Below are 23,511 nucleotides of genomic sequence, written 5' to 3'. Positions count from 1 at the left end.
AACGCAAAGTCTCAGCTACAACATATTAAAATCTGGGAGAAATTCACCGAAGGGTAAGTGAGCTAGTGCTGGATAAAGACAACCATGTCAATTTTCACATTAAAAAAAATCCCTCCCATAGAGATAACACGTCATAACCAAGACACAAAAAGAAGTACATATGACCTTTGACCAAAATTTGCACAGACAAGATGGCATCTGAGTAAAAAGTGGTTATTTTGTGAAATGATCCTTGTAACATGGTCTTTGCGTGTGCAAAATATGGCAAAGATAGGACATGCATTCACTAAGATACAGGATGAAACACTTATGACCTTTGACCCTCATTTACATACCCAAAATGGTGTCCGATCAAGTAGTCGTTATTTTATGAAATAATTTACGTGACATGAACTAAACATGTGCAAAATATGGAAGTGATAGAGGCCGTTTTTCTTGAGTTATTGCAAAGAAAGTTGCAGAAAGAAAGAAATATCTCAATACATAGAAGATAAGCCTGAATTTCAACCAAAATTGTTGACGTGATCCCGACAACGTATGAAAAAACGAAGGGCACACTTACGGTAGCGTAAAGTCTCAGCTACAACATATTTAAATCTGGGAGAAATTTACCGAAGGGTAAGTGAGCTAGTGCTCGATAAAGATAGTCATGTCAATTTTCATTTCCAAAAAAACTGCACTCCCATAGAGATAACACGTAAACTGGTCAAATTTGACAAGATTACTTTCAACCCATTTTTACGAGGTGATACCGTTATCCAGTCAAAATTTTGTAATTTTATGTTTGAAAGAACATTAAATAAGCTACAACATACTGAAATATGGGTGAAAATTGACAAAGGACTAGTGAGATACGCTCGAATAAACTTGAAATTTGATGACGTCATTTTGAAAATTTACTTTTTTTACTTTATTAAGAAATTTGATATCTTTTAATCATTTTGTCAACATTGCCACCCTATGAAATGACACGTACAACTCATCAGCTTTCAAAATATGTAAAGAAAATGGGGGGTCACCGTCCATCCTGACGAGTAAAATCGGATTTAAAATTGGTGGTTTTTTGGCATAGTTGCACTGTACATCGCCATTGACGTGCGCGCGGAATTTCAACTTTGACGGGCCCGTATGACGTCATATTGAGTTGGATTGAGTTGAAACTTGGTAGAAATATTCCTTGACATTTCAGACATCCGATCAAAGTGAAAAAAACGGGAAATTTCAATTGCATATGAGCTGTGCGTGCGTATATGCGCGCGCGCGTACGCGTCCGTCCGATTTTTTCAATTTTTCAAAAAATGCTCCAAATGGTCTGAAACGTGTGCAAAAAAAATTTGAGCTCGATTGGAGCATACAAATATTTTAACGCGCGCGTACGCGCACGTTTTAAGAGAAAATATGAATTTTGAGAACATGAGTAAAATGCGCATAACTTCAAATATATGTGACGTAAATTTCATTGAAAATTTTTATTCCATTAATGAGATATGATTGAGAATGTGTTTTCATATAATGACGTCATAGTGACGTCACGGTCAACTGATCACATTGATACATTAGATTTGTCGTCTTTGGGACATGATGCATACATGGTATGATTTTGAAATTGATAGGCAGCGGACTTTCTGAGCTAACCTCTGCACAACTTTTGCGGAGAAATAAAGAAAGAAAGAAGAAGAAAGAATCCGTACAGATACAGAAGGTGATCCGAAGGATACTCGGATCACCTAACTAGAGATTGTAATTTGTCATTACTGACAAATTAAGGTGATCCGATTTTTTTTTCATCAATGATTCGAGTCCTGATCGCAATAGGCATGACCATACAGGTTTCGTCTGTTGTTAAAAACGTTGGCCGTGTGATGTTTGAATTCTCGTTTAGAAAAGGGAGTCATATCTGCCATCTTTGGTACCAAATTCCGTATACACTAGATAACGAAGATACAACAAATACATATGACCTTTGACCCACCTTTACACTCCCAAGATGGCATCTGAGGAAAAAGTGGTTATTTTGTGAAATGATTCTTGCGACATCGTCTATACGTGTGCAAAATATGGGAAAGATAGAACAGGTATTCGCCAAGATACAAGATGAAACATTTATGACCTTTGACTCTAATTTACATACCCAAGATGTTGTCCGATCAAGTAGTTGTTATTTTATGAAATAATGTACGTGACATGAACTAAACATGTGCAGAATATGGGGGTGATAGGGCGTGTTTTTCTTGAGTTATTGCAAAGAAAGTTGCAGAAAGAAAGAAATATCCCAATACATAGAAGATAAGCTTTAATTTCAACCAAGTTTTTTTATCGTGATCCCGACATCGTATGAAAAAACAAAATCAAAATTAACGATAGCGCAAAGTCTCAGCTACAACATATTAAAATCTGGGAGAAATTCACCGAAGGGTAAGTGAGCTAGTGCTCGATAAAGACAATCATGTCAATTTTCACATTTAAAAAAATTCCCTCCCATAGAGATAACACGTCATAACGAAGATACAAAAAGAAGTACATATGACCTTTGACCTCAATTTGCACAGACAAGATGGCATCTGAGTAAAAAGTGGTTATTTTGTGAAATGATCCTTGTAACATGGTCTTTGCGTTTGCAAAATATGGGAAAGATAGGACATGTATTCACTAAGATACAGGATAAAACACCTATGACCTTTGACCCTAATTTACATACCCAAGATGGTGTCCGATCAAGTAGTTGTTATTTTATGAAATAATGTACGTGACATGAACTAAACATGTGCAAAATATGGAAGTGATAGGGCGTGTTTTTCTTGAGTTATTGCAAAGAAAGTTGCAGAAAGAAAGAAATATCTCAATACATCGAAGATAAGCCTGAATTTCAACCAAAATTTTTGACGTGATCTCGACATCGTATGAAAAAACAAAGGGCACACTTACGGTAGCGTAAAGTCTCAGCTACAACATATCAAAATCTGGGAGAAATTTTCCGAAGGGTAAGTGAGCTAGTGCTCGATAAAGATAGTCATGTCAATTTTCATTTCCAGAAAAACTGCACTCCCATAGAGATAACACGTAAACTGGTCAAATTTGACAAGGTTACTTTTAATCCATTTTTACGAGGTGATACCGTTATCCAATCAAAATTTTGTAATTTCATGTTTGAAAGAGCATTAAATAAGCTACAACATACTGAAATCTGGGTGAAAATTAACAAAGGACTAGTGAGATACGCTCGAATGAACTTGAAATTTGATGACGTCATTTTGAAAATTTACTTTTTTTACTTTATTAAGAAATTTGCTATCTTTTAATCATTTTGTCAGCATTGCCACCCCATGAAATTACATGTACAACTCATCAGGTTTTAAAATATGTAAAGAAAATGGGGGGTCACCGTCCATCCTGACGAGTAAAATCGAATTTAAAATTAGCAGTTTTTTGGCATAGTTGCACTGTATATCGCCATTGACGCGCGCGCGGAATATCAACTTTGACGGGCCCGTATGACGTCATATTGAGTCGCATTGATTTGAAACTTGGTATAAATATTCCTTAACATTTCAGACATCCGATCAAAGTGTAAAAACTGGAAATTTCAATTGCACATGAGCTGTGCGTGCGTATATCCGCGCGCGCGTACGCGTCCGTCCGATTTTTTCAATTTTTCAAAAAATGCTCCAAATGGTCTGAAACGTGTGCAAAAAAATTTTGAGCTCGATTGGAGCATACAAATATTTCAACGCGCGCGTACGCGCACGTTTTAAGAGAAAATATGAATTTTGAGAACATGAGTAGAATGCGCATAATTTGAAATATATGTGACGTAAATTTCATTGAAAATTTTCATTCCATTAATGAGATATGATTGAGAATGTGTTTTCATATAATGACGTCATAGTGACGTCACGGTCGACTGATCACAATGATACATTAGATTTGTCGTCTTTGGGACATGATGCATACATGGTATGATTTTGAAATTGATAGGCAGCGGACTTTCTGAGCTAACCTCTGCACAACTTTTGCGGAGAAATAAAGAAAGAAAGAAGAAGAAAGAATCCGTACAGATACAGAAGGTGATCCGAAGGATACTCGGATCACCTAACTAGAGATTGTAATTTGTCATCACTGACAAATTAAGGTGATCCGATCTTTTTTTTTTAATCAATGATTCGAGTCCTGATACTGCAAAGTCTCAGCTACAACATATCAAAATCTGAGAGAAATTCACCGAAGCATAAGTAAGATAGTGCTCGATAAAGAGAGTCATGTCAATTTTCACATCTAAAAAATTCCCTCCCATAGAGATAACACGTCATAGCAAAGATAGAAAAAGAAGTACATATGACCTTTGACCCCACTTTGCACAGACAAGATGGCATCTGAGCAAAAAGTGGTTATTTTATGAAATGATCCCTGTAACATGGTCTTTACGTGTGCAAAATATGGGAAAGATAGGACATGTATTCACCAAGATACAGGATGAAACATCTATGACCTTTGACCCTAATTTACATACCCAAGATGGCGTCTGATCAAGTAGTTGTGATTTTATGAAATAATTTTCGTGACATGAACTAAACATGTGCAAAATATGAAGGTGATAGGGGCTGTTTTTCTTGAGTTATTGCAAAGAAAGTTGCAAAAAGAAAGAAATATTTCAATACATCGAAGATAAACTTTAATTTCAACCAAGTTTTTTTACGTGATCCCGACAACGTATGAAAAAACGAAGGGCACACTTACGATAGCCCTACATCTCAGCTACAACATATTAAAATCTTAGAGAAATTCACCGAAGCATAAGTGAGCTAGTGCTCGATAAAGATAGTCATGTCAATTTTCATTTCCATAAAAATTGCACTCCCATAGAGATTACACGTAAACTGGTCAAATTTGACAAGGTTACCTTCAATCCATTTTTTTGAGGTGATGTCGTCATCAAATCAAAATTGTTTAATCACATTAATGAAAGAACATTTCATAAGCTACAATATATTGAAATTTGGGTGAAAATTGGCAAAGGATTAGTGAGATACGCTCGAGTAAACTTGAAATTTGATGACGTCATTTTGAAAATTTACTTTTTTTACTTTATTAAGAAATTTGATATCTTTTAATCATTTTATCAGCATAGCCAGCCCATGAAATGACATGTACAACTCATCACCTTTCAGAATATGTAAAGAAAATGGGGGGTCACCGTCCATCCTGACGAGTAAAATCCGATTTAAAATTGGCGGTTTTTTGGCATAGTTGCACTGTGTATCCCCATTGACGCACGCGCGGAATTTTGAATTTGACGGGCCCGTATGACGTCATATTGAGTCGGATCGACTTGAAACTTGGTAGAAATATTCCTTGAAATTTCGGACATCCGATCCGTGTGAAAAAAATTGAAAATTTCTATTTCATATTAGCTGTGCGTGCGTATATGTGCGCGCGCGTACGCGTCCGTCCAATTTTTTCAATTTTTCAAAAAATGCTCCAAATGGTCTGAAACGTGTGCAAAAAAAATTTGAGCTGGATTTGAGCATACAAATATTTGAACGCGCGCGTACGCGCACGTTCGAAGAGTACAGATGAATTTTGAGAACATGAGTAGAATCAACTTGATTCGAACTATATGTGAGGTAAATTTCATAGAAAAATTCCATTCCATTAATGAGATATGAATGAGAATGTGTTTTCATATAATGACGTCATAGTGACGTCACTTTCGACTGATCACTATGATTTTATTAGATCTGTCGTCTTTGGGACATGATACATATATGGTATAATTTTGACATTGATAGGATGAGGACTTTCTGAGCTAACCTCTACACAACATTTGAGGAGAAAGAACTTTTTTGTGACAACGGGAAGTTTAACACTAGAGATTGTAATTTGTCATCACTGACAAATTAAGGTGATCCGATTTTTTTTTATCAATGATTCGAGTCCTGATCGCAATAGGCATGACCATACAAGTTTCATCTGTGTTTAGAGACATTGGCCGTGTGATGTTTGCATTCTCATTTAGAAAAGGGAGTCATATCTGCCATCTTTGGTACCAAATTCTGTATACACTGAATAACGAAGATACAGCAATGAATACATATGACCTTTGACCCACCTTTGCACTCCCAAGATTGCATCTGATGAAATAGTGGTTATTTTGTGAAATGATTCTCGCGACATCGTCTATACGTGTGGAAAATATGGGAAAGATAGGACAGGTATTCACTAAGATACAAGATGAAACATTTATGACCTTTGACCCTAATTTACATACCCAAGATGTTGTCCGATCTAGTAGTTGTTATTTTATGAAATAATGTACGAGACATGAACTAAACATGTGCAAAATATGGGGGTGATAGGGCGTGTTTTTCTTGAGTTATTGCAAAGAAAGTTGCAGAAAGAAAGAAATATCTCAATACATAGAAGATAAGCTTTAATTTCAACCAATTTTTTATCGTAATTCCGACATCGTATGAAAAAACGAAGGAAATGAAACGATAGCGCAAAGTCTCAGCTACAATATATTAAAATCTGGGAGAAATTCACCGAAGGGTAAGTGAGCTAGTGCTCGATAAAGACAATCATGTCAATTTTCACATTAAAGAAAATTCCCTCCCATAGAGATAACACGTCATAACGAAGATACAAAAAGAAGTACATATGACCTTTGACCTCAATTTGCACAGACAAGATGGCATCTGAGTAAAAAGTGATTATTTTGTGAAATGATCCTTGTAACATGGTCTTTGCGTGTGCAAAATATGGGAAAGATAAGACATGTATTCACTAAGATACAGGGTGAAACACTTATGACCTTTGACCCTAATTTACATACCCAAGATGGTGTCCGATCAAGTAGCTGTTATTTTATGAAATAATTCACGTGACATGAACTAAACATGTGCAAAATATAGAAGTGATAGAGGCCGTTTTTCTTGAGTTATTGCAAAGAAAGTTGCAGAAAGAAAGAAATATCTCAATACATCGAAGATAAGCCTGAATTTCAACCCAATTTTTTGACGTGATTTTGACATCGTATGAAAAAACGAAGGGCACACTTACGGTAGCGTAAAGTCTCAGCTACAACATATTAAAATCTGGGAGAAATTTACCGAAGCTTAAGTGAGCTAGTGCTCGATAAAGATAGTCATGTCAATTTTCATTTCCAGAAAAACTGCACTCCCATAGAGATAACACGTAAACTGGTCAAATTTGACAAGATTACTTTTAATCCATTTTTACGAGGTGATACCGTTATCCAATCAAAATATTGTAATTCTATGTTTGAAAGAACATTAAATAAGCTACATCATACTGAAATCTGGGTGAAAATTGACTAAGGACTAGTGAGATATGCTCGAATGAACTTGAAATTTGATGACGTCATTTTGAAAATTTACTTTTTTTACTTTATTAAGAAATTTGATATCTTTTAATCATTTTGTCAGCATTGCCACCCCATGAAATGACATGTACAACTCATCAGCTTTCAAAATATGTACAGAAAATGGGGGGTCACCGTCCATCCTGACGAGTAAAATCGGATTTAAAATTGGCAGTTTTTTGGCATAGTTGCACTGTATATCGCCATTGACGCGCGCGCGGAATTTCAACTTTGACGGGCCCGTATGACGTCATATTGAGTCGGATTGATTTGAAACTTGGTATAAATATTCCTTAACATTTCAGACATCCGATCAAAGTGAAAAAACTGGAAATTTCAATTGCACATGAGCTGTGCGTGCGTATATGCGCGCGCGCGTACGCGTCCGTCCGATTTTTTCAATTTTTCAAAAAATGCTCCAAATGGTCTGAAACGTGTGCAAAAAAATTTTGAGCTCGATTGGAGCATACAAATATTTCAACGCGCGCGTACGCGCACGTTTTAAAAGAAAATATGAATTTTGAGAACATGAGTAGAATGCGCATAATTTGAAATATATGTGACGTAAATTTCATTGAAAAATTTCATTCCATTAATGAGATATGATTGAGAATGTGTTTTCATATAATGACGTCATAGTGACGTCACGGTCGACTGATCACAATGATACATTAGATTTGTCGTCTTTGGGACATGATGCATACATGGTATAATTTTGAAATTGATAGGCAGCGGACTTTCTGAGCTAACCTCTGCACAACTTTTGCGGAGAAATAAAGAAAGAAAGAAGAAGAAAGAATCCGTACAGATACAGAAGGTGATCCGAAGGATACTCGGATCACCTAACTAGAGATTGTAATTTGTCATCACTGACAAATTAAGGTGATCCGATTTTTTTTTATCAATGATTCGAGTCTTGATCGCAATATTCATGACCATACAAGTTTCATCTGTGTTTAGAGACATTGGCCGTGTGATGTTTGCATTCTCATTTAGAAAAGGGAGTCATATCTGCCATCTTTGGTACCAAATTCTGTATACACTGAATAACGAAGATACAGCAATGAATACATATGACCTTTGACCCACCTGTGCACTCCCAAGATTGCATCTGATGAAATAGTGGTTATTTTGCGAAATGATTCTCGCGACATCGTCTATACGTGTGAAAAATATGGGAAAGATAGGACAGGTATTCACTAAGATACAAGATGAAACATTTATGACCTTTGACCCTAATTTACATACCCAAGATGTTGTCCGATCTAGTAGTTGTTATTTTATGAAATAATGTACGAGACATGAACTAAACATGTGCAAAATATGGGGGTGATAGGGCGTGTTTTTCTTGAGTTATTGCAAAGAAAGTTGCAGAAAGAAAGAAATATCTCAATACATAGAAGATAAGCTTTAATTTCAACCAATTTTTTATCGTAATCCCGACATCGTATGAAAAAACGAGGGAAATGAAACGATAGCGCAAAGTCTCAGCTACAATATATTAAAATCTGGGAGAAATTCACCGAAGGGTAAGTGAGCTAGTGCTCGATAAAGACAATCATGTCAATTTTCACATTAAAGAAAATTCCCTCCCATAGAGATAACACGTCATCACGAAGATACAAAAAGAAGTACATATGACCTTTGACCTCAATTTGCACAGACAAGATGGCATCTGAGTAAAAAGTGATTATTTTGTGAAATGATCCTTGTAACATGGTCTTTGCGTGTGCAAAATATGGGAAAGATAAGACTTGTATTCACTAAGATACAGGGTGAAACACCTATGACCTTTGACCCTAATTTACATACCCAAGATGGTGTCCGATCAAGTAGTTGTTATTTTATGAAATAATTCACGTGACATGAACTAAACATGTGCAAAATATAGAAGTGATAGAGGCCGTTCTTCTTGAGTTATTGCAAAGAAAGTTGCAGAAAGAAAGAAATATCTCAATACATCGAAGATAAGCCTGAATTTCAACCCAATTTTTTGACGTGATTTTGACATCGTATGAAAAAACAAAGGGCACACTTACGGTAGCGTAAAGTCTCAGCTACAACATATTAAAATCTGGGAGAAATTTACCGAAGCTTAAGTGAGCTAGTGCTCGATAAAGATAGTCATGTCAATTTTCATTTCCAGAAAAACTGCACTCCCATAGAGATAACACGTAAACTGGTCAAATTTGACAAGATTACTTTTAATCCATTTTTACGAGGTGATACCGTTATCCAATCAGAACATTGTTATTTTATGTTTGAAAGAACATTAAATAAGCTACATCATACTGAAATCTGGGTGAAAATTGACAAAGGACTAGTGAGATACGCTCGAATGAACTTGAAATTTGATGACGTCATTTTGAAAATTTACTTTTTTTACTTTATTAAGAAATTTGATATCTTTTCATCATTTTGTCAGAATTGCCAACCCATGAAATGACATGTACAACTCATCAGCTTTCAAAATATGTATAGAAAATGGGGGGTCACCGTCCATCCTGACGAGTAAAATCGGATTTAAAATTGGCAGTTTTTTTGGCATAGTTGTACTGTATATCGCCATTGACGCGCGCGCGGAATTTCAACTTTGACGGGCCCGTATGACGTCATATTGAGTTGGATTGACTTGAAACTTGGTAGAAATATTCCTTGACATTTCAGGCAGCCAATACGTGTGAAAAAACGGGAAATTTCTATTGCATATGAGCTGTGCGTGCGTATATGAGCGCGCGCGTACGCGTCCGTCCAATTTTTTCATTTTTTCAAAAAATGCTCCAAATGGTCTGAAACGTGTTCAAAAAAAATTTGAGCTCGATTTGAGCATACAAATATTTCAACACGCGCGTACGCGCACGTTTTAAGATATGGATGAATTTTGAGAATATGAGTAGAATGCGCTTGACCTGAAATATATGTGACGTAAATTTTATTGAAAAACTCCATTCCATTAATGAGATATGACTGAAAATGTGTTTTCATATAATGACGTCATAGTGACGTCAAGGTCGCCTGATCACTTTGATTTTAGTTCGATTAACGTCTTTGCGACACGATACATATATGGTATAAGTTTGATATTGATAGGCAATGCACTTTCTGAGCTAACCTCTGCACAAATTTTGTCCAGAAACACACAAAGAAAGATTCCGTACAGATACAGAAGGTGATCCGAGAGGATACTCGGATCACCTAACTAGAGATTGTAATTTGTCATCACTGACAAATTAAGGTGATCCGATTTTTTTTTTTAATCAATGATTCGAGTCCTGATCGTAATAGGCATGACAATACAAGTTTCATCTGTGTTTAGAGACATTGGCCGTGTGAGGTTTGGATTCTCATTTAGAAAAGGGAGTCATATCTGCCATCTTTGGTACCAATTCTGTATACACTGAATAACGAAGATACAGCAACGAATACATATGACCTTTGACCCACCTTTACACTCCCAAGATGGCATCTGAGGAAAAAGTGGTTATTTTGTGAAATGATTCTTGCGACATCGTCTATATTCGTGTGCAAAATATGGCAAAGATAGGACAGGTATTCACCAAGATGCAAAATGCAAAGTCTTAGGTACAACATAAAATCTGGGAGAAATTCACCGAAGGGTAAGTGAGAGCTAGTGCTCGATAAAGAAAAGCATGTCGATTTTCACATTAAAAAAAAATCCCTCCCATAGAGATAACACGTCCTAACGAAAATACAGAAAGAAGTACATATGACCTTTGACCTCACTTTGCACACCCAAGATGGCGTCTGAGCAAAAAGTGGTTATTTTGTGAAATGATCCTTGTTACATGGTCTTTGTGTGTGCAAAATATGGGAAAGATAGGACATGTATTCACCAAGATACAGGATAAAACATTTATGACCTTTGACCCTAATTTACATACCCAAGATGGTGTCTGATCAAGTAGTTGTTATTTTATGAAATAATGTACGTGACATGAACTAAACATGTGCAAAATATGGGATTGATAGCCATTGTTGTTGTTCATCTATTGCACAGAAAGTAGTAGAAAGAAAGAAAAATAAAGAAAAAAATATGTTATTTTATAGAAATTTGAAGGAGAAGCATAAAAAAATCAGAAAAAGATAAAGTTAGGAAGGGAGATTAAGACTAACTAAAGAAAAAGAAGAAAAAAAGTGTTTAAAAAAATGAAAAAAAAATATTGGCAGGGGTGAGCCTCGAACCAGGGACCTTAGGATTACGAGTCGGATGCGCTATGCAATGACCTATTTCATGCTCCATAGGCCCTGTGTATTAAGCAAAATGACGCTGCATCGAAGCCACGTGCCATTTTCAACCAAGTTTTTCGACGTGATGCCGACGTCGTATGAAAAAATGAAGGGCACACTTACGATAGCCCAAAGTCTCAGCTACAACATACTAAAATCTGGGAAAAATTCACCGAAGCAAAAGTGAGCTAGTGCTCGAAAAAGAGAGTCATGTCAATTTTCACTGCCAGAAAAACTGCTCTCCCATAGAGATAACACGTAAACTGGTCAAATTCTACAAGGATACATTCAATCCATTTTTACGAGGCGATGACGTCATCCAATCAAAATGTTGTTTTTACATTAATGAAAGAACATTTCATAAGCTACAACATACTGAAATATGGGAGAAAATTGGCAGAGGATAAGTGAGATACGCTCGAGTAAACTTGTAATTTGATGACGTCATTTTGAAAATTTACTTTTTTTACTTTATTAAGAAATTTGATATCTTTTAATCATTTTGTCAGCATTGCCTACCCATGAAATGACATGTACAACTCATCAGCTTTCAATATATGTAAAGAAAATGGGGGGTCACCGTCCATCCTGACGAGTAAAATCGGATTTAAAATTGGCAGTTTTTTTGCATAGTTGCACTGTATATCGCCATTGACGCGCGCGCGGAATTTCAACTTTGACGGCCCCGTATGACGTCATATTGAGTCGGATTGACTTGAAACGTGGTATAAATATTCCTTGACATTTCAGACATGCGATCAAAGTGAAAAAACTGGAAATTTCAATTGCATATGAGCTGTGCGTGCGTATATGCGCGCGCGCGTACGCGTCCGTCCAATTTTTTCAATTTTTCAAAAAATGCTCCAAATGGTCTGAAACGTGTGCAAAAAAATTTTGAGCTCGATTGGAGCATACAAATATTTCAACGCGCGCGTACGCGCACGTTTTAAGAGAAAATATGAATTTTGAGAACATGAGTAGAATGCGCATAACTTTAAATATATGTGACGTAAATTTCATTGAAAAATTCTATTTCATTAATGAGATATGATTGAGAATGTGTTTTCATATAATGACGTCATAGTGACGTCACGGTCGACTGATCACAATGATACATTCGATTTGCCGTCTTTGGGACATGATGCATACATGATATAATTTTGAAATTGACAGGCAGCGGACTTTCTGAGCTAACCTCTGCACAACTTTTGAGGAGAAATAAAGAAGAAGAAGAAGAAGAACTAGAGATTGTAATTTGTCATTACTGACAAATTAAGGTGATCCGATTTTTTTTTCATCAATGATTCGAGTCCTGATCGCAATAGGCATGACCATACAGGTTTCGTCTGTTGTTAAAAACGTTGGCCGTGTGATGTTTGAATTCTCGTTTAGAAAAGGGAGTCATATCTGCCATCTTTGGTACCAAATTCCGTATACACTAGATAACGAAGATACAACAACAAATACATACGACCTTTGACCCACCTTTACACTCCCAAGATGGCATCTGAGGAAAAAGTGGTTATTTTGTGAAATGATTCTTGCGACATCGTCTATACGTGTGCAAAATATGGGAAAGATAGGACAGGTATTCGCCAAGATACAAGATGAAACATTTATGACCTTTGACCCTAATTTACATACCCAAGATGTTGTCCGATCAAGTAGTTGTTATTTTATGAAACAATGTACGTGACATGAACTAAACATGTGCAGAATATGGGGGTGATAGGGCGTGTTTTTCTTGAGTTATTGCAAAGAAAGTTGCAGAAAGAAAGAAATATCTCAATACATAGAAGATAAGCTTTAATTTCAACCAAGTTTTTTATCGTGATCCCGACATCGTATGAAATAACAAAATGAAATTTAACGATAGCGCAAAGTCTCAGCTACAACATATTAAAATCTGGGAGAAATTCACCGAAGGGTATGTGAGCTAGTGCTCGATAAAGACAATCATGTCAATTTTCACATTTAAAAAAATTCCCTCCCATAGAGATAACACGTCATAACGAAGAAACAAAAAGAAGTACATATGACCTTTGACCTCAATTTGCACAGACAAGATGGCATCTGAGTAAAAAGTGGTTATATTGTGAAATAGTCCTTGTAACATGGTCTTTGCGTGTGCAAAATATGGGAAAGATAAGACATGTATTCACTAAGATACAGGATGAAACACTTATGACCTTTGACCCTAATTTACATACCCAAGATGGTGTCCGATCAAGTAGTTGTTATTTTATGAAATAATGTACGTGACATGAACTAAACATGTGCAAAATATAGAAATGATAGGGCGTGTTTTTCTTGAGCTATTGCAAAGAAAGTTGCAGAAAGAAAGAAATATCTCAATACATCGAAGATAAGCCTGAATTTCAACCAAAATTTTTGACGTGATCCCGACATCGTATGAAAAAACGAAGGACACACTTACGGTAGCGTAAAGTCTCAGCTACAACATATCAAAATCTGGGAGAAATTTACCGAAGAGTAAGTGAGCTAGTGCTCGATAAAGATAGTCATGTCAATTTTCATTTCCAGAAAAACTGCACTCCCATAGAGATAACACGTAAACTGGTCAAATTTGACAAGGTTACTTTCAATCCATTTTTACGAGGTGATACCATTATTCAATCAAAATTTTGTAATTTTATGTTTGAAAGAACATTAAATAAGCTACAACATACTGAAATCTGGGTGAAAATTGACAAAGGACTAGTGAGATATGCTCGAATGAACTTGAAATTTGATGACGTCATTTTGAAAATTCACTTTTTTTACTTTATTAAGAAATTTGATATCTTTTGATCATTTTGTCAGCATTACCACCCCATGAAATGACATGTACAACTCATCAGCTTTCAAAATATGTAAAGAAAATGGGGGGTCACCGTCCATCCTGACGAGTAAAATCGGATTTAAAATTGGCGGTTTTTTGGCATAGTTGCACTGTATATCGCCATTGACGCGCGCGCGGAATTTAAACTTTGATTGGCCCGTATGACGTCATATTGAGTCGGATCGACTTGAAACTTGGTAGAAATATTCCTTGACATTTCAGACATTCGATCCGTGCGATAAAACGGGAAATTTCTATTGCATATGAGCTGTGCGTGCGTATATGCGCGCGCGCGTACGCGTCCGTCGATTTTTTTTGAAATGCTGTAAATGACCTGAAACGTGTGCAAAACAATTTTGAGGTTGATTAGAGCATGTTTAAATTTCAACGCGCGCGTACGCGCTCGTTTAGTATGAACGTGACCAAATTTTATGAAATATATCAATAGACCTTGACTTGAACTATATGATATCTTAATTTCATTCAAAAATTCCGTTCCATTAATGAGATATTGATGTAAACGTGATTTCAGATAATGACGTCATAATGACGTCACGGTCAACTGATCACATTGATACACTAGATCTGTCGTCCTTAGGACATGATACATACATGGTATAAGTTTGAAAGTGATAGGTGGGGGACTTTTTGAGTTAACCGCTGCACAAGATTTGAGGAGAAAGAAATAAAGAAGAAGAAGAAGAAGAAAGAATCCGTACAGATACAATAGGTGATCCGAGAGGATACTCGGATCACCTAACTAGAGATTGTAATTTGTCATCACTGACAAATTAAGGTGATCCGATTTTTTTTATCAATGATTCGAGTCCTGATCGCAATAGGCATGACCATACAAGTTTCATCTCTGTTTAGAGACATTGGCCGTGTGATGTTTGCATTCTCATTTAGAAAAGGGAGTCATATCTGCCATCTTTGGTACCAAATTCTGTATACACTGAATAACGAAGATACAGCAATGAATACATATGACCTTTGACCCACCTTTGCACTCCCAAGATTGCATCTGATGAAATAGTGGTTATTTTGTGAAATGATTCTCGCGACATCGTCTATACGTGTGAAAATATGGGAAAGATAGGACAGGTATTCACTAAGATACAAGATGAAACATTTATGACCTTTGACCCTAATTTACATACCCAAGATGTTGTCCGATCTAGTAGTTGTTATTTTATGAAATAATGTACGAGACACGAACTAAACATGTGCAAAATATGGGGGTGATCAGGCGTGTTTTTCTTGAGTTATTGCAAAGAAAGTTGCAGAAAGAAAGAAATATCTCAATACATAGAAGATAAGCTTTAATTTCAACCAATTTTTTATCATCATCCCGACATCGTATGAAAAAACAAAGGAAACAAAACGATAGCGCAAAGTCTCAGCTACAACATATTAAAATCTGGGAGAAATTCACTGAAGGGTAAGTGAGCTAGTGCTCGATAAAGACAATCATGTCAATTTTCACATTAAAGAAAATTCCCTCCCATAGAGATAACACGTCATAACGAAGATACAAAAAGAAGTACATATGACCTTTGACCTCAATTTGCACAGACAAGATGGCATCTGAGTAAAAAGTAGTTATTTTGTTAAATAATCCTTGTAACATGGTCTTTGTGTGTGCAAAATATGGGAAAGATAGGACATGTATTCACTAAGATACAGGGTCAAACAATTATGACCTTTGACCCTAATTTACATACCCAAGATGGTGTTCGATCAAGAAGTTGTTATTTTATGAAATAATTTACGTGACATGAACTAAACATGTGCAAAATATGGAAGTGATAGAGGCCGTTTTTCTTGAGTTATTGCAAAGAAAGTTGCAGAAAGAAAGAAATATCTCAATACATCGAAGATAAGCCTGAATTTCAACCCAATTTTTTGACGTGATTCTGACATCGTATGAAAAAATAAAGGGCACACTTACGGTAGCGTAAAGTCTCAGCTACAACATATTAAAATCTGGGAGAAATTTACCGAAGCTTAAGTGAGCTAGTGCTCGATAAAGATAGTCATGTCAATTTTCATTTCCAGAAAAACTGCACTCCCATAGAGATAACACGTAAACTGGTCAAATTTGACAAGATTACTTTTAATCCATTTTTACGAGGTGATACCGTTATCCAATCAAAATATTGTAATTTTATGTTTGAAAGAACATTAAATAAGCTACATCATACTGAAATCTGGGCGAAAATTGACAAAGGACTAGTGAGATACGCTCGAATGAACTTGAAATTTGATGACGTCATTTTGAAAATTTACTTTTTTTACTTTATTAAGAAATTTGATATCTTTTAATCATTTTGTCAGCATTGCCACCCCATGAAATGACATGTACAACTCATCAGCTTTCAAAATATGTACAGAAAATGGGGGGTCACCGTCCATCCTGACGAGTAAAATCGGATTTAAAATTGGCAGTTTTTTGGCATAGTTGCACTGTATATCGCCATTGACGCGCGCGCGGAATTTCAACTTTGACGGGCCCGTATGACGTCATATTGAGTCGGATTGACTTGAAACTTGGTATAAATATTCCTTAACATTTCAGACATCCGATCAAAGTGAAAAAACTGGAAATTTCAATTGCACATGAGCTGTGCGTGCGTATATGCGCGCGCGCGTACGCGTCCGTCCGATTTTTTCAATTTTTCAAAAAATGCTCCAAATGGTCTGAAACGTGTGCAAAAAAATTTTGAGCTCGATTGGAGCATACAAATATTTCAACGCGCGCGTACGCGCACGTTTTAAGAGAAAATATGAATTTTGAGAACATGAGTAGAATGCGCATAATTTGAAATATATGTGACGTAAATTTCATTGAAAAATTTCATTCCATTAATGAGATATGATTGAGAATGTGTTTTCATATAATGACGTCATAGTGACGTCACGGTCCACTGATCACAATGATACATTAGATTTGTCGTCTTTGGGACATGATGCATACATGGTATAATTTTGAAATTGATAGGCAGCGGACTTTCTGAGCTAACCTCTGCACAACTTTTGCGGAGAAATAAAGAAACAAAGAAGAAGAAAGAATCCGTACAGATACAGAAGGTGATCCGAAGGATACTCGGATCACCTAACTAGAGATTGTAATTTGTCATCACTGACAAATTAAGGTGATCCGATTTTTTTTAATCAATGATTCGAGTCCTGATCGTAATAGGCATGACAATACAAGTTTCATCTGTGTTTAGAGACATTGGCCGTGTGAGGTTTGGATTCTCATTTAGAAAAGGGAGTCATATCTGCCATCTTTGGTACCAATTCTGTATACACTGAATAACGAAGATACAGCAACGAATACATATGACCTTTGACCCACCTTTACACTCCCAAGATGGCATCTGAGGAAAAAGTGGTTATTTTGTGAAATGATTCTTGCGACATCGTCTATATTCGTGTGCAAAATATGGCAAAGATAGGACAGGTATTCACCAAGATGCAAAATGCAAAGTCTTAGGTACAACATAAAATCTGGGAGAAATTCACCGAAGGGTAAGTGAGAGCTAGTGCTCGATAAAGAAAAGCATGTAGATTTTCACATTAAAAAAAAATCCCTCCCATAGAGATAACACGTCATAACGAAAATACAGAAAGAAGTACATATGACCTTTGACCTCACTTTGCACACCCAAGATGGCGTCTGAGCAAAAAGTGGTTATTTTGTGAAATGATCCTTGTTACATGGTCTTTGTGTGTGCAAAATATGGGAAAGATAGGACATGTATTCACCAAGATACAGGATGAAACATTTATGACCTTTGACCCTAATTTACATACCCAAGATGGTGTCTGATCAAGTAGTTGTTATTTTATGAAATAATGTACGTGACATGAACTAAACATGTGCAAAATATGGGATTGATAGCCATTGTTGTTGTTCATCTATTGCACAGAAAGTAGTAGAAAGAAAGAAAAATAAAGAAAAAAATATGTTATTTTATAGAAATTTGAAGGAGAAGCATAAAAAAATCAGAAAAAGATAAAGTTAGGAAGGGAGATTAAGACTAACTAAAGAAAAAGAAGAAAAAAAGTGTTTAAAAAAATGAAAAAAAAAATATTGGCAGGGGTGAGCCTCGAACCAGGGACCTTAGGATTACGAGTCGGATGCGCTATGCAATGACCTATTTCATGCTCCATAGGCCCTGTGTATTAAGCAAAATGACGCTGCATCGAAGCCACGTGCCATTTTCAACCAAGTTTTTCGACGTGATGCCGACGTCGTATGAAAAAATGAAGGGCACACTTACGATAGCCCAAAGTCTCAGCTACAACATACTAAAATCTGGGAAAAATTCACCGAAGCAAAAGTGAGCTAGTGCTCGAAAAAGAGAGTCATGTCAATTTTCACTGCCAGAAAAACTGCTCTCCCATAGAGATAACACGTAAACTGGTCAAATTCTACAAGGATACATTCAATCCATTTTTACGAGGCGATGACGTCATCCAATCAAAATGTTGTTTTTACATTAATGAAAGAACATTTCATAAGCTACAACATACTGAAATATGGGAGAAAATTGGCAGAGGATAAGTGAGATACGCTCGAGTAAACTTGTAATTTGATGACGTCATTTTGAAAATTTACTTTTTTTACTTTATTAAGAAATTTGATATCTTTTAATCATTTTGTCAGCATTGCCACCCCATGAAATGACATGTACAACTCATCAGCTTTTAAAATATGTAAAGAAAATGGGGGGTCACCGTCCATTCTGACGAGTAAAATCGGATTTAAAATTGGCGGTTTTTTGGCATAGTTGCACTGTATATCGCCATTGACGCGCGCGCGGATTTTCAACTTTGACGGGACTGCATGACGTCATATTGAGTCGGATCGAGTTGAAACTTGGTAGAAATATTCCTTGACTTTTCAGACATCCGATCCTTGTAAAAAAACCGGAAATTTCTATTGCATATGAGCTGTGCGTGCGCATATGTGCGCGCGCGTGCGCGTCCGTCCAATTTTTTCAATTTTTCAAAAAATGCTTGAAATGGTCTGAAACGTGTGCAAAAAAATTTTCAGCTCGATTGGAGTATACAAATATTTCAACGCGCGCGTACGCGCACGTTTAAGAGTAAATATGAACTTTGAGAATGTGAGTAGCATTTGCATAACTTGAAATATATGTGACGTAAATTTCATTGAAAAATTCCATTTCATTAATGAGATATGATTGAGAATGTGTTTTCATATAATGACGTCATAGTGACGTCACGGTCAACTGATCACAATGATTTTACTAAATTTGTCGTCTTTGGGACACAATACATATATGATATAAGTATGACATTGATAGGCATTGCAATTTCTGAGCTAACCTCTGCACAACTTTTGAGGAGAAATAAAGAAGAAAAACAAAGAATCCGTACAGATACAGAAGGTGATCCGAGAGGATACTCGGATCACCTAACTAGAGATTGTAATTTGTCATCACTGACAAATTAAGGTGATCCGATTTTTTTTTATCAATGATTCGAGTCCTGATCGCAATAGGCATGACCATACAAGTTTCATCTGTGTTTAGAGACATTGGCCGTGTGATGTTTGCATTCTCATTTAGCAAAGGGAGTCATATCTGCTATCTTTGGTACCAAATCTGTATACACTATAACGAAGATACAACAACAAGTACATATGACCTTTGACCCCACTTTGCACAACCTAGATGGCATCTGAGCAAAAAGTGGTTATTTTGTGAAATGATTCTTGTAACATGATCTTTGCGTGTGCAAAACATGGGAAAGATAAGACATATATTCACCAAGATACAGGATGAAACACTTGTGACCTTTGACCCTAATTTACATACCCAAGATGTTGTCCGATCAAGTAGTTGTTATTTTATGAAATAATGTACGTGACATGAACTAAACATGTGCAAAATATGGGGGTGATAGGGCGTGTTTTTCTTGAGTTATTGCAAAGAAAGTTGCAGAAAGAAAGAAATATCTCAATACATAGAAGATAAGCTTTAATTTCAACCAAGATTTTTATCGTAATCCCGACATTGTATGAAAAAACGAAGGTATGAAAACGATAGCGCAAAGTCTCAGCTACAACATATTTAAATCTGGGAGAAATTCACTGAAGGGTAAGTGAGCTAGTGCTCGATAAAGACAATCATGTCAATTTTCACATAAAAAAACCCTCCCATAGAGATAACACGTCATAACGAAGATACAAAAAGAAGTACACATGACCTTTGACCTCAGTTTGCACACCCAAGATGGCATCTGAGTAAAAAGTAGTTATTTTGTGAAATGATCCTTGTAACATAGTCCTTACGTGTGCAAAATATGGGAAAGATAGGACATGTATTCACTAAGATACAGGGTGAAACACTTATGACCTTTGACCCTAATTTACATACCCAAGATGGTGTCCGATCAAGTAGTTGTTATTTTATGAAATAATTCACGTGACATGAACTAAACATGTGCAAAATATGGAAGTGATAGAGTCCGTTTTTCTTGAGTTATTGCAAAGAAAGTTGCAGAAAGAAAGAAATATCTCAGTACATCGAACATAAGCCTGAATTTCAACCCAATTTTTTGTCGTGATTCTGACATCGTATGAAAAAACAAAGGGCACACTTACGGTATCGTAAAGTCTCAGCTACAACATATTAAAATCTGGGAGAAATTCACCGAAGCTTAAGTGAGCTAGTGCTCGATAAAGATAGTCATTTCAATTTTCATTTCCAGAAAAACTGCACTCCCATAGAGATAACACGTAAACTGGTCAAATTTGACAAGATTACTTTAAATCCATTTTTACGAGGTGATACCGTTATCCAATGAGAACATTGTTATTTTATTTTTGAAAGAACATTAAATAAGCTACATCATACTGAAATCTGGGTGAAAATTGACAAAGGACTAGTGAGATACGCTCGAATGAACTTGAAATTTGAGGACGTCATTTTGAAAATTTACTTTTTTTACTTTATTAAGAAATTTGATATCTTTTAATCATTTTGTCAGCATTGCCACCCCATGAAATGACATGTACAACTCATCAGCTTTCAAAATATGTACAGAAAATGGGGGGTCACCGTCCATCCTGACGAGTAAAATCGGATTTAAAATTGGCGGTTTTTTGGCATAGTTGCACTGTATATCGCCATTGACGCGCGCGCGGAATTTCAACTTTGACGGGCCCGTATGACGTCATATTGAGTCGGATTGACTTGAAACTTGGTAGAAATATTCCTTGACATTTCAGACAGCCGATAAGTGTGAAAAAATGGGAAATTTCTATTGCATATGAGCTGTGCGTGCGTATATGTGCGCGCGCGTACGCGTCCGTCCAATTTTTTCAATTTTTCAAAAAATGCTCCAAATGACCTGAAACGTGTGCAAAAATAATTTGAGCTCGATTTGAGCATGTCAACATTTTAACGCGCGCGTACGCGCACGGTTTGAGTGTAAACTGAAATGTGAGAAAATGTGTAGAATACGCTTGATTTGAACTATATGTGACGTAAATTTCATGGAAAAATTTCTTTTCATTAATGAGATATTAATGAAAATGTGTTTTCATATAATGACGTCATAGTGACGTCACGGTCCATTGATCACAATGATTTTACAAAATCTGTCGTCTTTGTGACATGATACATATATGGTATAATTTTGAAATTGATAGGCAGAGGACTTTCTGAGTTAATCTCTGCACAACTTTTGTCCAGAAATAAAGAATCAGTACAGATACAATAGGTGATCCGAAGGATACTCGGATCACCTAACTAGAGATTGTAATTTGTCATCACTGACAAATTAAGGTGATCCGATTTTTTTTATCAATGATTCGAGTCCTGATACTGCAAAGTCTCAGCTACAACATATCAAAATCTGAGAGAAATTCACCGAAGCATAAGTAAGATAGTGCTCGATAAAGAGAGTCATGTCAATTTTCACATCTAAAAAATTCCCTCCCATAGAGATAACACGTCATAGCGAACATAGAAAAAGAAGTACATATGACCTTTGACCCCACTTTGCACAGACAAGATGGCATCTGAGCAAAAAGTGGTTATTTTATGAAATGATCCCTGTAACATGGATTTTACGTGTGCAAAATATGGGAAAGATAGGTCATGTATTCACCAAGATACAGGATGAAACATTTATGACCTTTGACCCTAATTTACATACCCAAGATGGCGTCTGATCAAGTAGTTGTTATTTTATGAAATAATGTTCGTGACATGAACTAAACATGTGCAAAATATGGTGGTGATAGGGTATGTTTTTCTTGAGTTATTGCACATAAAGTTGCAAAAAGAAAGGAATATCTCAATACATCGAAGATAAACTTTAATTTCAACCAAGTTTTTTCACGTGATCCCGACAACGTATGAAAAAACAAAGGGCACACTTACGATAGCCCTACGTCTCAGCTACAACATATTAAAACCTTAGAGAAATTCACTAAAGCATAAGTGAGCTAGTGCTCGATAAAGATAGTCATGTCAATTTTCATTTCCATAAAAATTGCACTCCCATAGAGATTACACGTAAACTGGTCAAATTTGACAAGGTTACCTTCAATCCATTTTTTCGAGGTGATGTCGTCATCTAATGAAAATTGTGTATTTAATTTATGAAAGAGCATTTCATAAGCTACAACATATTGAAATTTGGGTGAAAATTGGCAAAGGATAAGTGAGATACGCTCGAGTAAACTTGAAATTTGATGACGTCATTTTGAAAATTTACTTTTTTTACTTTATTAAGAAATTTGATATCTTTTAATCATTTTTTCAGCATCGCCAACCCATGAAATGACATATACAACTCATCAGCTTTCAGAATATGTAAAGGAAATGGGGGGTCACCGTCCATCCTGACGAGTAAAATCGGATTTAAGATTTGCGGTTTTTTGGCATAGTTGCACTGTCTATCGCCATTGACGCGCGCGCGGAATTTCAACTTTGACGGGCCCGTATGACGTCATATTGAGTCGGATTGACTTGAAACTTGGTAGAAATATTCCTTC

This window comes from Diadema antillarum, unplaced genomic scaffold, assembly GCF_040938485.1.
Source record: "Diadema antillarum isolate AM-2024a unplaced genomic scaffold, OU_Dant_1.0 scf00000128, whole genome shotgun sequence".
In the NCBI taxonomy this organism is placed as follows: domain Eukaryota; kingdom Metazoa; phylum Echinodermata; class Echinoidea; order Diadematoida; family Diadematidae; genus Diadema; species Diadema antillarum.
The sequence above is the reverse complement of the archived record's forward strand: the minus strand, read 5'-3'. Positions refer to the sequence as shown.